The following is a 16,725-nucleotide window of genomic DNA, read 5'->3' as shown; positions in this document are numbered from 1 at the left end:
AATAGGAGGACTTGATCTTTGAGAACCATTTAGGCAGCAGTATTGGAGGTGACCAGGCAGCTAATCCTAGTGAAAAGGACTCTGCAACCCGGAAGAGGCCTCAGATGCAGCCAGGAGCAAGGGGGTTGGCGTCTTTCTTCCCTGAATTTTCAGTTCCAAGATATTTTTAGGCCAGTTATGAGCAGTTATGAGCAGACCAGCCTCCAGGGAAGTATAGTGGTGAGGCTGAGAGCTCAGGTTTGGGAGGTAGACTGCCCGAGTTCAAAATCTGTCTATCTATGGGCAAATCACTGACTATGAGACCAGTGTCTTCATCTGTCTTCTGAGTACCTCTTTCTGTCCATCAGATCTTGATCCTTTTCTTCATCTTTCTAGAGCCCATGTGGAAGGAGCAGTTGGTGAATTGGGCTGTCCTGAGTATCTGACTCTTACATGGTTACTGTCAGTGCCTTGGGTCTAGGAAGGGCAAAAATCTAAAACCTGGGCCTGAAAACAGAGCGTGCTACCATATTCTTTTTCTGTATCCTTGAATCTTGGCTCATATATGCTCTCCACATGGAGTCAGTAATTTTTTCTCCCTTAACCAAGAACTCCCCCTGAAATAGAAAAATATCACAACTTACTTCTTACTTTTTATAAGAAAGTTTGTTCATCCCCCCACATTATAATAGCAATTCATAGAAATACAGAAACCATCTAATGTTAAGAAACTTATTCATGTAATTCATTACACAAATAAAAGAAAAAATGCATAATCATAGCCATAGGCATTTAATAAAATTCAACATATATTCCTAATTTAAAAATTTCAATTAGTTGGGCCTATAGTGGTATTTTTCTTACTTGGTAAAGAGTGTCAAATGTTATCCAAATCACTTTATTCAGAATGTTAAAATACTAGAGGCACTCCCATTAAAGTCAGGGAGTACTATTGCTACAAGTTTTCAGCATAGTTCTGGACAACCCAGATAATGCAATAAGAAAAGAAAAATTGAGTAGCATACATATTGGAAGTGAAGAGAAAAAAAATCATTATTTTCAGATAATTAGATTGTCTCCATATTGAACATCTGTTGCTTCTCCAGCACCTGTTGCCTCTACTTCCTGAAAAAGCTTACAAACTTCTCTTGAGGGTCTACTCCTTCACACACTTTTAACCTTGTGTTCTCCATGGAGCTCCTTCCTCAGCAACAACAGTCAAGCATGTGACCCTAGCCCAGCCAATCGAAACACTCCATTCTCCTGGGTTATTTGGCAATGGCCATGTACCAACCATAAAAAACCTGAGAGTGAATTTTATACATCCCAAGATCAAGGATAAAGATGGAGAAAAACCATGTCATCCTGATGTTTGTCTTTGTCCTGGACTTTCCATTGTCAGAGCAAATAAATTTCTTATTCACTTAAGGCAGATTAAAAAAATAACAGCATTATTGAGATATAATTCACATGTCATGCAATTTACCCATTTAAAGTGTACAATTTAATGCCTTTTAGTATATTCCCAGAGTTGTACAACCATCACAACACCTCTCCACCCCAGGTAACCACTAATATACTTTCTGTCTCTATAGATATGCCTATTCTCAAAATGTTATAGAAATGAAATCATGTACTATGTAATCTTTTGGTAGTGACTTCTTTTACTTAACATGTTTTCCAGGTTCATCCATGTTGTAACATGTGTCAGTATTCCATTTCTTTTTATTGCCGAATAATATTCCACTCTATGGGTATATCCTATTTCATTCGTTCATTCACTCACTCATTCATTCATTAGGTGATGGACATTTGGCTGTTTCTACTTTTTGGTTATGAAGAATAACACTGTTATGAACATTCATGTATAAGTTTTTGAAGGAACATCTGTTTTCACTTCTCTTGAGTATTTACTTATGAGTGGAATTGCTGGATCACATAGTCACTCTATTAATATTTCGAGGAACTGCCAGACTATTTTCCAAAGTGATTACACCATTTTGTATTCCCACGAGCAGTATATTAGGGTTCAAATATCTCTACTTGTTATTACTAGCGTTTTTTTTTTATTATAACTATCCTCGTGGATAAGATATGATATCTCATGGTGGTTTTGATTGGCATTTCTCTCCTGGTTAACCATATTAAGCATATTCTCATGTATTTATTGTCCATCTGTATATCTACTCTAGAGAGATGTTTATTCAGATCCTTTGGACTTTTTTTTTTCTTTTCATCTAATTTTGGGATGGGGAAGACCTCCCTAGGCAATACACAAAGCTTAGAGGTCTTAAAGGAAAATATTGAAAGATCCAACTACATGAAAAATTTAAGTATCTGTGTTTTCAAAGACAAACACAGTTAAATGAAAATCTCTTTCCCTCTGCTTTAGAGGAGAAAATAATTAAAGTGCATGTAACAAGGGTCAATGTTAATAATATAAAAAGGAAATTCTACAAATCAATAAGAACAAAAGCAACTGAAAAGCAGACAAGGCAAATGCTAAGAATGAGCATTTCATGGACGTGCCCACAGCTAATTAACATATGAAATGGTTCCCAACCATTCTGCAGACCAGGGACTACAAGTTACATAAACAAGGAGTTACTTTTTTTTTTTCACCAATAGTTTGGCAAAAAATTTTTTTTTAAAGATTTCATTTATTTATTTGACAGACAGAGATCACAGAGGAGCAGGCAGAGAGAAAGGAGGAAGCAGGCTACCCGCTGAGCAGAGAGCCCGATGCAGGGCCCGATCCCAGGACCCTGGGATCATGACCTGGGCCGAAGGCAGAGGCTTTAACCCACTGAGCCACCCAGATGCCCCAATTTGGCAAAATTTTTTAAGATCACTGTTATCCAGCATTAACAGTGGGTCTCAGGAAACAGAAATCTCAAACACCCAGTTGGCATATGCATCATTACAACTTTTTTGGAGGTCATGGCAAGATCTATCCACATTGAAGTATTAACAGGACAAATCTCGGGATAGTTAAGATTGAAGTTGGCTTTGGTTTTGTGTTTTTTAGTTTGATGTAGTCCCACTTGTCCATTTCAGTTATGCGAGATGAATAAGTTCTAGAGATCTCCTCTGCAACATCATTCTTATAGTTAACAATACAATAGTGCATACATAAAAAATTATCAAGAAGATAGATCTCATGTTACATAGTCTTACCATGATTATATATAACATATATGAAAAATAACAAATAAACCAGAGATAATCTGCTTTTCAGCGATGCTCAAATAGAAAATGATAACCTACACCAAAAATTGGTAAGAATTAGTGTTCCTGATTCCTACCAAGATACAATATTCATGATCATGATGGCTCCCTCCCTGAGCATCGGCCCCAGAAAATCTATAGTAAGAAATACAGAATCTAGTAAATAAAAGCACAGCCATCACCACCACCAACACACACACACACACACACACACACACACCAAAAACAATCCCCAAAACTAGAATCATGTAGGGAGATCTAAGGCTGTTTGAACTGCTATGTTGGGTGTGCAAAGGCTAAGATGGAGAGTGTCTGATGATGACAATGAGAGGTTAAATTAGAGAAAAGTGGTTCAAAATCTGTTCTTGTTTTCCCCTAGATCACACTTGGACAAACACTGCGTACCTCTTATTACAGATTTTGGAGGAAGCGGTCCAGGAATGTGGGCAAGTGTCCATGGGGATAGTAGCAAGGAAGTGCACAGACCCCTCTGGAGGGGGTAATTGGGGAGAACAGGTTGGGACTGCCTCAGGATTCTAGTCTCCCCTCTCTTACCCCATACTGGTGGATGGCCTCTAAGAGACCATCTCCTTCTGATCTGAGGAGTTGCTTTGTAGTATGATGACAAACAGGTGCATGGGACTCTCTGCATATAACTGGGGGGTGTCCTTTGCCTTTCATCCTTCCTCAGCTCTTCTCAAAGAGTAGCTGAGGCTCCTGGAAAATATGTGCCAAAATAACTCAATTCCTGGGGATATGCTACCATCTCAATAGGAAAACCACAATTGGATGACGCATTCCCTCTGAAGCAGAAATTTTAGAAAAATAGATAAATACTTAAATACATTTAAGCAAAATAGAGCACAAAATATGTAATATGAAACAAGAACAAAAAAATCTTAGAGGGGCGCCTGGGTGGCTCAGTGGGTTAAAGCCTCTGCCTTCGGCTCAGGTCATGATCCCAGGGTCCTGGGATCAAGCCCCGCATCGGGCTCTCTGCTCCGCAGGGAGCCGGCTTCCCCTTCTCTCTCTGCCTGCCTCTCTGCCTAGTTGTGATTTCTCTCTGTCAAATAAATAATAAAAAAAAATAAAAAAAATCTTAGAAAGTAGCAACTAGAAATATTAGCTGAAAAAAACTTAATAGTTGATATGAATGTAACATATTAAATAGTGGAATGGATACAGCTGAAGAACAAATCAGTGAACTGGAAGATCAGATGTTGAGGAAGTCTCCCAGAAGGTAGAGGGGAAGGATAAAGAAATAGAAAATCTACAAGAAGAATTAGGAAACACAGTACAAGTGTTAACATCCAGCTGAGAGGGTCCCAGGAGAAGTTAAAGATATGTAGAAAGAATATATTTGATGAATAATAGAGATGTATTTCTCCGAATTAAAGACAATCTCAGATAAAAAGGATTGATAGAGTGCAAATACGGGAGAGAAGGAAAACCTCACTCCTAGATACACTGTGGCAAATTTTAAGAAGATCAAAGACAAAAAGAATATTTTAGAAGTTTCTATAGAAAAAGGGGTGAACAGTTACAAGGAATGAGAGTCACAGCATCAGACTTCTGAACAGAAACACCAGATACAAAAACACAATAGAATAATATGATTCAAATATTGAAAGAAAAACTTGGAACAAGGACTTTTGTATCTAATCAAGTTGACATGTGAATGATGATGCATAGTTAAAATATTCTTCATGATACAGGCCTCAAGTCACCAGCCACAAAAAACCCACATTGAAGACTTTTTGAAGTATTCTTTAAGAAAATGAATTCAAGGGGCGCCTGGGTGGCTCAGTGGGTTAACGCCTCTGCCTTCGGCTCAGGTCATGATCCCAGGGTCCTGGGATCGAGCCCCGCATCGGGCTCCCTGCTCAGCGGGGAGCCTGCTTCTCCCTCTCTCTCTAACTGCCTCTCTGCCTACTTGTGATCTCTGTTTGTCAAATAAATAAAATCTTTAAAAAAAAAAAAAGAAAGAAAATGAATTCAAGCAATGCAGCAAGATATAGTAGAAGCAAATGTAATAAAACCTCTTGGTAAATTTATTTGTTTGCTTTTATGGACAGGATCAAAGGAAAAAAAGGAAAGAACCTATACAACATGGATGAATCATAGTAGCATAATTTTAACTGAAAAAGGGGTATTTCAGAACGTGCTGGTGCTCAGCCATTATCACCCAAGTTTGAAAATGAATAAAACTAACATATATATGCTTATATTTGTGCATATATGTAAATATGATATATTTGTATTATATATGTGTAAATATGTATATATGTAAATATGATATATTTGTATTTAATATATATGTGTATACATATATATTTAAATATACATATACATATGATAAAACTACCTATTTTTAATAGGATTACCTATTTTTAGTAAAAACTACCTGTTTTTAAACTACCTATTTTTAAAAGTAAACATGATATTCAGCATAGTTACTCTGAGAAAATGGGGTCAGGGGCAGGATGGGAGAGGAATATAGGTAGTTGTAAGTTATCTGTAATGTTGGGTGGTGGTCTGTGATGTTCGGTTCCTACAAATTAACAAATATGTACATAAAAAGTAAAGGAGAGCCATGTATGAACCATGATCCTAATGGGCCAGGAACTAGGATTAGTATTACTGTAGCTTTTGCACCTGAAGTCCATACGAACATGCAGTTAAGGGAATGTGTGATGGTGCTATTCATTTGTCTTCTAGAGGTTGCATACTGTTTCCCAGCCAGTGTGAGCTTGCCCACAAGCCCCCTGCATGAAGTCAGCCTGGCCAGAGACAGGCCCCAAGGTTCCCATGTGGCCACAGGCTAGGGTCCCTCACCTTAGGTGCCTATAAGGATGCGTTTGTTACAAGGAGGGGTTTGAACACGTGGCCAAAGAGAGAGAGCTAGAGAGCGATCAAGGCACAAGTTTTGAGGTCAAACAGGCTGGGTTCAACTCCCATCCATGCCCCAGAGGAACAACTGCCATCCGATTACTGAACCCCTTCTAAGCTTGATGAAATGATACACTATCACATCTCAAAGCACTTAGCACATGGCACGTGCTCAAAAATATTAGCAGAATATACAAAGAGAATGAAGATTAGAATCATAAAATAAGAATAAGAAATAAGAAGCACTTCTCTAGAAACAAACAAACAAAAATCTTGGGGGTATTTGGGTCAGGTTCTTTGACCTAAAATTGTTGATGAATTCTGGAATTCTGTGATTGTTCCTCAACCTTTGTCATTTGCCTTTAGTTTTGCTTTGTTTGTTTCTTAGTTTCCTAGTAAACATTTTGAAAAAGTCCAACCTTATTTTGGCTGAGTGAAGGGGGAAAGGGACTTGGCTGGAAGAGCAAGGAGGAAGCTATTTGCATTCCTGCTGAAGGGGGCCACCCAGGCCTCCTGAGCTGCAGCGTTGGGACAGGGACAGTAAGTGGACCTCACGTTCTTTGAGCCCCTACTCAGAGCCAGGCACTGTGTTCATTGTTTTTGTGAAGGTCGGAGCAAGGTTGAGTGGTGTCGCAGCTGCTCCTAAAATGCCAGGATTCTATACATTAGGTTTCCTAGCTCTCAGTGAGTGAAGGTGAACTCAGAGAAGCAGTTAGCAGGTTTGTTCTTCATCACCTCGTTTAAGGTGAGGATGTGAATGGCAGGGCCCCTGCAGGCCATTCCTGCAGGAGTCCACCTGCCTGTGGTAGCCCCATGAACGCTCTAAGGTGCTTCACCCCCTCCAGGCCCCCAGGGAGGTTGGAGCCCCACCCCTACCCTCCTCCCTACACCGCCACTTCAGTTGCTAGTAAGGACCCAGAGGTGTAGAGGTGCATGCGATCTACTTGCCCCCCTTTTGGAAGCCAGTGGCCTCTGGGCCTTCCTGAGGTCATGTAGGCCTCTACGATCACCCAGGCTCTCCCCGCAGCTTGTTCTGGGGTTTCTGGGAGTTTCCCGGATTGTCTCCAGTTTGCCTGAAATGCAGCCTCTTTTCTCCATCCCGCTGCCCCTCCAGCTCCCTTCCGGCAAACCCTTGGGAAGATGCCAGTGTTCCCTCTCCCAGCGTGCGAAAGCTTGGATCACTGAGGGCCCTGGGTCCTCACTGGCAGCTGGCACTGCACACACAGAGAGCCTGCGGGTGGGGCTGGTCCCAGAGTGGAAAGCAGCCCTGAGAGGTGGCTGTCGATAGACGGCGGTCCCGGCCCCATGCTGACTCCTCCGTGACATCTGAGTCTTCGTTGCATTCGACGCTTCATCTTTTGTCTTCCTGCTTTCCTGAAATAAGGAATGACAAATCATCCCAGAACCGGAGCCACATGTCCCCAAATGCGTGTGGCTCAGCATCAGTCATGTTTTTCCAATTATCCCTTGTTCCGAATGCCATAGTTAATACGCGCGTGCACACTCACACACATACCCAGGACAATTTTTAGCTAGACATCCAGGCTCCTCTTTTCCCAGAACCCCATGGCCCTTCAAGGTCGCACCCCATCCAGTCCCTCCATCTCTGCTCCACACCCCCTGGAGCCCCCTGGCCTCTGGGCTCGCCCCTGCTCTGGGAAGGCCAGTGTTTCAAGACAGGATGTACTTATTTTTGTGTTGTCTGGAACGCCCTCTCCCCACCCCCACCCCGCCCCGCCTCTGGATTTCTAAATCCTGCCCATCCTTAGGACCCAGGGCAAGGCGGTCTGTCATGACCGCTTCCCCAGGCCTGACACCCACGCCCACACCCCAGAAACCCGAGGTCGTCCCGCACTCAGGCGCCCAAATGAGCGCCTCCCAGACTTTCGGAATCGAAGAGTAATTCCTGTGAATATTTAAAAATGGTATTTGGGACTGATAACAAAAGGAGAATAGGTTCAACGGAAATATAAATAAAAAAATAAAAAATGGTATTTGGGACTGATAACAAAAGGAGAATAGATTCACCGGAAATACAAATAAAAAAATAAAAAATAAGTAAAAATCACTCCGTTCCTTTTACCTAGAGGTAACCGCCAATCACATCTCCATGAGGGTCTGAAAGAGAGACACACACACGCACTCATACTTTTTAAAGAAAAAGAATTGAAGTCATAATTACATATGGCTTTAGAGCCGCTTTTCCTACCTTAACAATGTAACAGCTTTCCACAAAGAATCCCTTTCTACGAAGAACCCCTGTCAAAAGATTCCATGCATGACCACAAAAGAGCATTTATACTTTTTAGAAAAAAAAAATGATTTATTATGGAAAACTTTAAACATACAAAAGTAGAGACAACAATATCATAGCCCCCCATGTACTCATCATCCAACTTGAATAATTATTAACATTCTTTCCCAGTTTTGTCCACCCCCTGCCTTTTTCCCCTGGAGTATTTTAAAGGAGAGCCCAGATACGATTTTATTTCACTGTAAGTAAGAGTTGTCTTTATAAGGTCCGCTGCTAGAGATGAGGCTTAGCAACCTACAGGCAGTTTGCCTGCAGGCCCATTTTCTAGCGAATCTGTTTCATTCATGACAGCAGCATCGATGATTTGAAAAATAGTCACACATACACGTGCAAGTTGTATTATTTATTCAGCCTTCGGTTGGTGCTTGTAGGGCATATGGATGTACAGCTCCTTTGCAAGAGTTCCAGCCCGCAAACCAGGCCCTGCTGGTCTGATCCACTCACCCAGGCATTCCATCAAACTGCCTAGCATTTGTCTCTGGTTGGTTCCCACATGTGAGTTTTCTCTCTCAACCTCAGCACTCTGCCTTTACGTTCGTTTGGTGTCTGTGCTGTGCACAAGGCGGCGGGCGTCAAACTGAATTCCGACCATCAAGATGCGCGGGGGTCTTCTAGACCTATCTTCTCAGTCTGCATGTGGGCAGACCAAAGACCAAATGCAGGAGGAAGGATCCCCTTGGGGGCAGAGCCAGGACAAAATCTCAAGTCTCCTTTTTCCCTGCCTGTTTTCTACACCTTATCACTCTGTCTGTAGGCAGAACTTGGTGGAGTGGCCAGGACATGGGGAAAGTGTGACCTTGAGAATGACATCTTTTGCATCTTGGCTGAGTTGCTGTGGCGTTGGTCCCTTGTGGGGGGTTCCAGGGACGTTTGGAGCCTCGATCCTACTGCTTCCCTCCCTTCCTTCTAGGTTTCCTGCCGAGGGAGGCTTGAACAGGAAGATAAAATCCAAAAGGGAAACAAAGTAGTAGCTTTCTAATCTCTGCCCGAGTGCCCAGCATCTCCTTATGCCAGGGCTGCTCTGATATAGTAAGGTGGAAAGGAGGCTCAGCCTGGAAACCAGACGGGAACTTCCTTTTCCCAAGTCCCTGTGTCTCCGTGTGTCAGCCCCGCGTGGCAGACTCTGCGTCTGTTCCCCTGACCCTCTGTAAGCTGGGCATACCTTGTGCACCCAGCCACAGGCAAGCCGTGAAGGACACAACTGTTTTTGCTCCTGGGCGCCACACTATAGCATCACAAGTGAGAGTTGGCAGGAGGCTGGCTGGGCCTACCTAGGAGAGCTGAGTCCCAGGAAGGAGGGAAGTAAGTGGCACCGGGGTGAAATCTAGCCAGGGGAGCGTCAGCTCTGACAAGACCAGAAACTCTTTGAGTAAGGAACAGATAAGAGAGAGATGAGAACAAGGTCTTAGTTGCCCCCTGCTGACCTTTCCTAGATTGGAGAGAAGCTGGGGTGAACCCCCGCTCTGTGAACCAAACTGAACTGTGGGGCTCTGAATCTTGGGCCTCCCCATGCCTATGCAAAGGCTTAATGTTTACTGTTTTGCCTATAACCTATAGTCACTTGATTAAAACTGCAATCAGTTGTCTTTGTGAGCCACTGTGCCAGCCAGTTGTGTGCCTCAGACATACCAAACTGTGCTACAGAAAGTAAAACTATTGTATTCCCTATTTTTTTTTTTTTACATTTACTCTTCTTCTACCAGAACTTTTAGATCTGAAAGCTGATTTTCTTCTCCCATCCTCTTCCCTCCTCTCCCGTCCTTTCTTGCACCCATCTGCATCTTTGGGGGTACTTACTGAGTAAGTACTGACTGAGATTTTTCTGCCAGGCTCAGGGCTTCTGCCATTCAAAGACTTCCAGATGGGAAGGAGGCAGCTGGACAGAGGCAGTGGGAAGGAGAGGGGCCTGCGAGAAAAGTCGTAAAAACTTGGCCAGCCATTAGACACACACTCAGCTCCATGCATCCTCACCCCTGGCACTGAGGAACAGAAATCAGTCACCATAGCAGCAACCGAACCAAAGCCTCTGCTTTGGAGTCTGTCCAGCAGAGCTCCTGGGTCTTCAGACAAAGTGAGGAGGCTCAGGGTAAGACCTACCCTGCGTAGCATAAAACCCAGGGGCACTGGCTCCTCAGAGCGTCCAGGGCTGTTTTGAGAACCCCAGGACTTACTCAGTCATCTCAAACAGTCTAGCTCTTTCCTTTAGATTAGTACAGAGTCTCCCTTGTGTGGCATACAGGGAGCAGGTGCAAGCTCGCACACACGCAGACACACACACACACACACACGCACGCAGTGAGATAAAGCTCCCGTCCCTCCCCTAGTCTACATACCTCCCCAAGTTTCCTTCCCACCCTCTCATTCCTATCACCAAGAAGCTGGGCACGTTCAAGTGGATGAACTCTGAGGCATCTGGGTGGCTCATGGGACCGAGTCGGGCTCCCTGCGAAGCGGGAAGGCTGCTTCTTCCTCTCTCTCTGCCTGCCGCTCCCCTGCTTGTGTTCTCTCTCTCTCTCTGGCAAATAAGTAAATAAAATCTTTTAAAAAATGGATGAACCCTTTCTATGTATTGGATTGATTACAAACATTTATAAGCACCCACTATGTGCTTAATTTTAGGCTGGGTGCCTTTGGAGACAGAAGGAAAAAAATATAAAAGTCCTCCTCTCCTTGGCCCCATGAAAGATTTTATTATGGCTTTATAAGGCGTCAGTCTAACCTTCAGAAACTGAGGGAAAGACAGGCCATCCAGTTGTGTGGTTCAGGTTCTTGGACTGGGAACTCCAAGTGGGAAGCGGTCTTGGGGGTTTCCTGGAGAAGGTCTTGAGGGGATCTGTGACATGAGTCCTGGACAAGTTGGGGGTAAATGCTCTTCCAAGGGTGGGAGGAGGAGAGTGGTGTCCCAGGTGGAGGATAGAGCGTAGGCGAAGGCCTGAGGCAGGAATGAGCCCAGCCTGCACCCGGGATGGAAAGGAGCCAGGCCAGGGTGGAGGGCAGGTGCGCAAGCCAGAGAAGAATGTGAGGAAAAGGCTGGTGTGGGAACAGCCGACAGCAGGGGCCTGCGTCACACATTTGTAGGACACTCTGCCTGGAATTTTTCCGGAGAGGTAGAGAATTTGGGTCTGCATGTATTTTTAGCCTCGTCTTTTCCGCCCTCTTCTAAGCAACGATCCTGAGAGCTTTCAGCCTGAGGTCATCTGTTTTCCTAGTCCCCGTTCCAGGGAAGCAGATGCCAGCACCACCACCTCACAAGGAGGCTGCTGCCGCCCCGGCGCTGACCCCAGGAGAGCGACGTGTCCACTGGACCACAGGAGCAGCCTGTGGGAGGCCACCCCTGTGGCAGGCTCAGCAGTCTCGGGCTCTGCCAGGACGGCACCCCTCTGTTCTGGCATGACCCTCTGTGGTGCTGAGAAACTCTCCGAGGCCTGTACCCACTTCCCTTCAGGGCTGACAGGGTGGGAGGCTGTGGAGGGACCTGGGGTATCAGATCTAGCTTTCGCTACTCTGCTGGTTGTAGGGGACTCTGCCTTTCTTAGCTCCCTGTCCGCCTGCTTGCTCCCTCTCTGTCTCTGGCTCAGCGACTCCCTTCCCTGCCCCCACTGTGGCTACTTCCCAAGGGCCACCGGCTCCATGGAAGCATCTGCAGCACACCCCAGTCACCCTTGGAGGAAAGCTCATTTGCTTCTTTGCCTTCTAGACCCACATTTTCAAGTTTCTGGTAGACATGACTACGGGGGAAAAAAGAAACAAAAACAAAAACAAAAAACAGGACCCAAAACAACTCATAATCTTTCCTCTGGAACCTAACTCCTTTCAACCATCTTGTTCCTGTGAGAGGTAATAATCTCTAATCTCCATACTGGAAGCCCCTTAGGCAGGCCCCTTGCCTCCTCTTTAATGCTTCTATCCAGTGAAAGGACAAGACAGATTCATTCTTTCTCTGCCTGTCTTTTGCGTTGATGCTATACCCACCCCTTCGATCTTGGCTCTCATCGATGCTTGGTTGGATGAGCCTAACAGCCTCAGATGGGCTCTTCCCTGCAAGCCATGCTTACCCCACTGCTCTACACGGCCACTTCCTGCCCAATGGAGGGTCTTCTGGGTCACCTCTTTTCTCGTCTCATCAAATCTCAGGTCCTCTCCTTGGCTTCCCAGTCCTCACCTTGGCCCCTTCTCCTGTTCAGCTTTAGCTTCTCCCCTCCTCCACTCCACTCGCTGGGGACTGCTCCCCAGGCCAGGAACGTATCAAGCCCATCTCATCTCGAGGTCTTTGTCCTGGGCTTCCCCCACCTTCCTCCCATCTCTCCACTCCATTCCAAGTTCCTAGAAAAGATTCAGTCCTGTAGAAGGGAACTTTACTTCTTGGTTCAAAGTACACAACCCATTCCAGCCTGGAAATGTCCTCAGAGAAAGTTTGCAAGTCAGAGAGGAAAACCCTTCTCATTGTTAAAATGGTTTCTCTATTTCTGTTTGTATCCCAGTGGTACAAAGCATTCAGGCTTATGAGTTTGGGTCTTCTGCAAAAGCTTGCAAGACATGAGTAGACATGAAAGAGATTTCTTGGGAGAAAGGCCTGTGAATGATAAAGGAAAGGGAGCTCGAGAAGGTGAGATGAGCCTTCACATAGCAGTGCAGATCTGCCCCTGATGAAGGACAGAGGAATGGAAGGATGACTGGGGAGGAGGAGTCTGAGACCGCGGTGCAGTTACAGCAAAGTCTCAGTCGGGATGAGGAGTCTGATGGGGCATCCCTTGGCTGCAGTCAGCTGGCCAAAATGTCCTCCATCTCCAGGAATGGGCCAGCCTCCGTGCTGCCATTGCCCTTGGAAAGCATGGCCTCATCACCAACGCTGTGACAGATCTGGCCGGCAGCACCTGCGGCCGTCTTCCCATATGCTCATCAAATCAGGAGTTCCGAGCCATGCATTTGCTTGTCTGCCTCTCGAGGCTTGATTTCTGCTGCTGAAGAAATATTCGAGTAAGGCCTCAGATACTGAATCGTTCCAAAGTTGAAGAGTAGAGCCAAAGTTGCTGGAATAAGCTAGGCATTCCTAAAGAGAATTCCTTGAGGGAAGGGGGATCTGTCTTCATGGTCACATGACTCCATCATTGCTGTGATTACCATCATTACCACCACCGTCACGGCCATCATCACCACCATTATCCCTACTGCCACCACCATGACCACCATCACTACTCCCGTCGTCATCGTCGTCACTACCAACAAGTGTCATCACAAGGATGAAGTCAGAGAGTATGGCGTGGGGGAGAGGATTCTGCTTGAAGACTTAACACCTGGGCTTTAACCCTGTGTCTGCCACTGGTTTTCTGTACGACCTCAGGCAACACTCCCTGTGAATCTTTATAGCATTTTTCCATGTAGCAGATAACTACAGTGCATCTTCTCTAAGCCAGGCAGTCCTGGGTGAAGCAAAGCATAGGCTGAGATTGTCATAAGTCTGATTAACTGCCAATTCTGAAGCCAAAGAATCAATGGCATTGCCTGATGATTGACCACACCCAAGGTTTTGTGAAAACGGTGGTCATGGTAGCTGCTGAATGGGATGTGACCTTGCCCTGATTAGAATACCCAAGGGCAATAAAAGAGGTTTTATATTTTATCCAGTTCCTGTGGGGAGCCAAAAAATATACCAGTAAGCTCAAAGTCCTCAGAAATGAGGAGGAAATTCAGGAGAGGACTTGGGGCTTAAACTTCAGCACACATCTATTGAGGCCCAGGGAGGGTAAGGCCTCCCGCACGGGTAGCACAACACGATATGGCTGAGCTGGGCCCGTGATTCTCGGCCGCCAAGTCTTCTCTGGAGCTGCTGGAGGAGGATGGTGGCTGGGGTGCGGCCTGTCTGGGACGGGGACAGGAATGTTGCTAGAATACAGCTCGAGGGTGAAATGAAGGCCATAGGCCCTGGGTGATGACAGAGGCAGCTGCCGCAAGCCAGAGTCCCAGCCACATCTGGGCTGCTGATTGCACAACCCAGCTGTCGGCTGGGCCTCCTGACTCCCCAGTGGGATGGGCTGGCTGGGGGACTGGAAGAGGGTGGGCTGGAGGCCTTGGGAAAATTCAGCACCTGCAGATGGGTCTGGTGAGTCCCTTCTCTTTTCAGAGGATTCCCTGGCTAAGGATGAAAGTTGGGGGTGGGGGCAGGAAGCCAAGGGGTCCTTCTCAGTTTTTAGTATTCCCTTTGTTTCCACCAGCCTCTGCTCTCTAGGTCACCCCCATGTTCCTGAAAAGGGAATTTCCATAGTTCCCTTCCCACCCATCCTAGGGACTGGCAGGGGTGGAGGGTGAACCGAGGGGCAAAGGGGAGGTGGAAATTCCCTTAAAGTTGGCAGTAGTGGGGGATGCCATGTGTAGGACTAAAACTACTAATCTGTGACTTCAAGTCCATTCCAGGAAGGATGTGCTTTCTGCTCCACCCCCCTCACCGCCCCCCCCCCGGAACCCCTGTGTTCCCTGGAATCTGAAACAGGTCCTGATCCTGCTCAAGTTGTCCACCTTTTCATCAATCTCTGCCCCTTATCTGCTCCCGCTTCATGCAGATGTTAAGGCTGATAGCTGGCAAGAGAAAGACAGAGTCCTGAGCCATCCCTGAGGTCAAGTTCTGTGTCATTCCTGCCCCATGGTCCTGGGATTCCCTAGGGAATGGATACAGAGTATTCAAGGGATCAGGGAGAAAGGGACCTTCCTTCTTCATGAACAGGAAGAGCTAGGCTCTGTGATGTGTGAGCTGCTCATTTTGGTGCTCTTGTTTGTTTGTTTGTTTGTTTGTTTCTGAGAACTGGCACCAGAGCCCAGAAAATACCACATTTTCTCAATTCGAAAGCTTTTTGTTTAGTTGTGTTGTTATTTAGTGAGGGGAGTTTTGGGGGGTGGGGCGGCAGGTCTTCTTATCAGCAGGATTTGTTGTTTTCCAAGATGGAGGCAAAATTCTAACTATCCAGGCTTCTTTCTGCAATGGTGGCTTGGATAGAGGTGAAAGGGCTGGGTGAGAAAGTAGAGTCCTCTCTCTTCTTTCCATGACCCCATACCTAACTCACTTCCCGCACAAGGGGGACAAGTCTCCAAGGGCTGGAAGGGAACTTAAAAACATGCCCAGGCTATGTTCAGATGTATCTAGGAGCAGGAATCACAGAAGACACCCAAAGAATTCTATCCTATGTCAGGACCACTTGGAAGGTGGACGATTTCTTTTTCATGTGGAATTGGAAAAGATCCCCTTGGAGCTCTGTGGTTTGAGTTCTACCCATAGAAACAACAGAGAATAAGTGCCATCTTTAAGAAAAGGATATATCTTAGGTTTTCTCTTATTTTACATAGTTTTTTTTCTTTTAAAACATGCTTTCTAAATCCCTCCCCCATTGAGAAGTTCTTTCTGTTTGCCAACATTCTTTTGAAGTGTTGAGCCCACCACTAACCACAGTGCATCAGTGATGATGCTGAGCCTAGGACCTTTCTCAATGATGACCTGGCACTTTCATTTCTTCATTCCAAGCAGCACATTTTTTTGGTGTATGTCTTTCCTACTAAGGTTGTAGTCAATTAAAATTCTTAAGCTCTTTACACATTATAAAGTAGTCTTCTGTATCCTCAGAAATCTCAATTTGGCTGTTTTCTTTGACCTTGATGTAAAATTGTGTATTAAATCTGTATTTTTAAATATTTTACTTTGTTAAGCCATCCTGCACTTTTTCAGCAAATTTATTAGTTTTCTCTTGCTGCTGTAGCAAATTATTACCATTCTGGTGGCTCAGAACAACATACATTTATTATCTTGTAATTCTGGGAATCAGAAATCTAAAATGAGTTTCATTGGACTAAAATCAAAGTGTAGGCAAGGCTGCATAATTCTGAAGACTCCAGGAGGAAATCATGTTCCTTGCCTTTTCTAGCTTCTAAAGGTTTCCTACATTTCTCGGCTCATGATACTTTCCCCCAACTTTAAATCCAGAAGCATAGCATCTTCAAACCTCTCCCTGACTCGACTTCTGTCATCACATCCCCTTCTTCTGCTCTTCAAAGGATTATTTGATTATGTTTGGCCTAACCAGCTAATCTAGAATAATCTGTCCTTCTCAAGGTGTTTAATGTAATGACATCTACAAAGTTTCCTTTCCCATGTAAAGTTACATACATGTTCATAGGTTCCAGGGAATAGAACTTGGACATTTTTTTTTGGTGGGAGGCATTGTTCTGCCTACCACAGTCAGTCAAGATTTTTGGTCCTGACTCTATCACCTAAGGCACTAGTTAATTTTATTATATAGCATCTGTCATGTTAGCATTCAGTTATTATTCTG

The sequence above is a fragment of the Meles meles genome, chromosome 15 (genome assembly GCF_922984935.1).
Source record: "Meles meles chromosome 15, mMelMel3.1 paternal haplotype, whole genome shotgun sequence".
Taxonomy (NCBI): domain Eukaryota; kingdom Metazoa; phylum Chordata; class Mammalia; order Carnivora; family Mustelidae; genus Meles; species Meles meles.
This window is presented reverse-complemented; position numbering follows the sequence as displayed.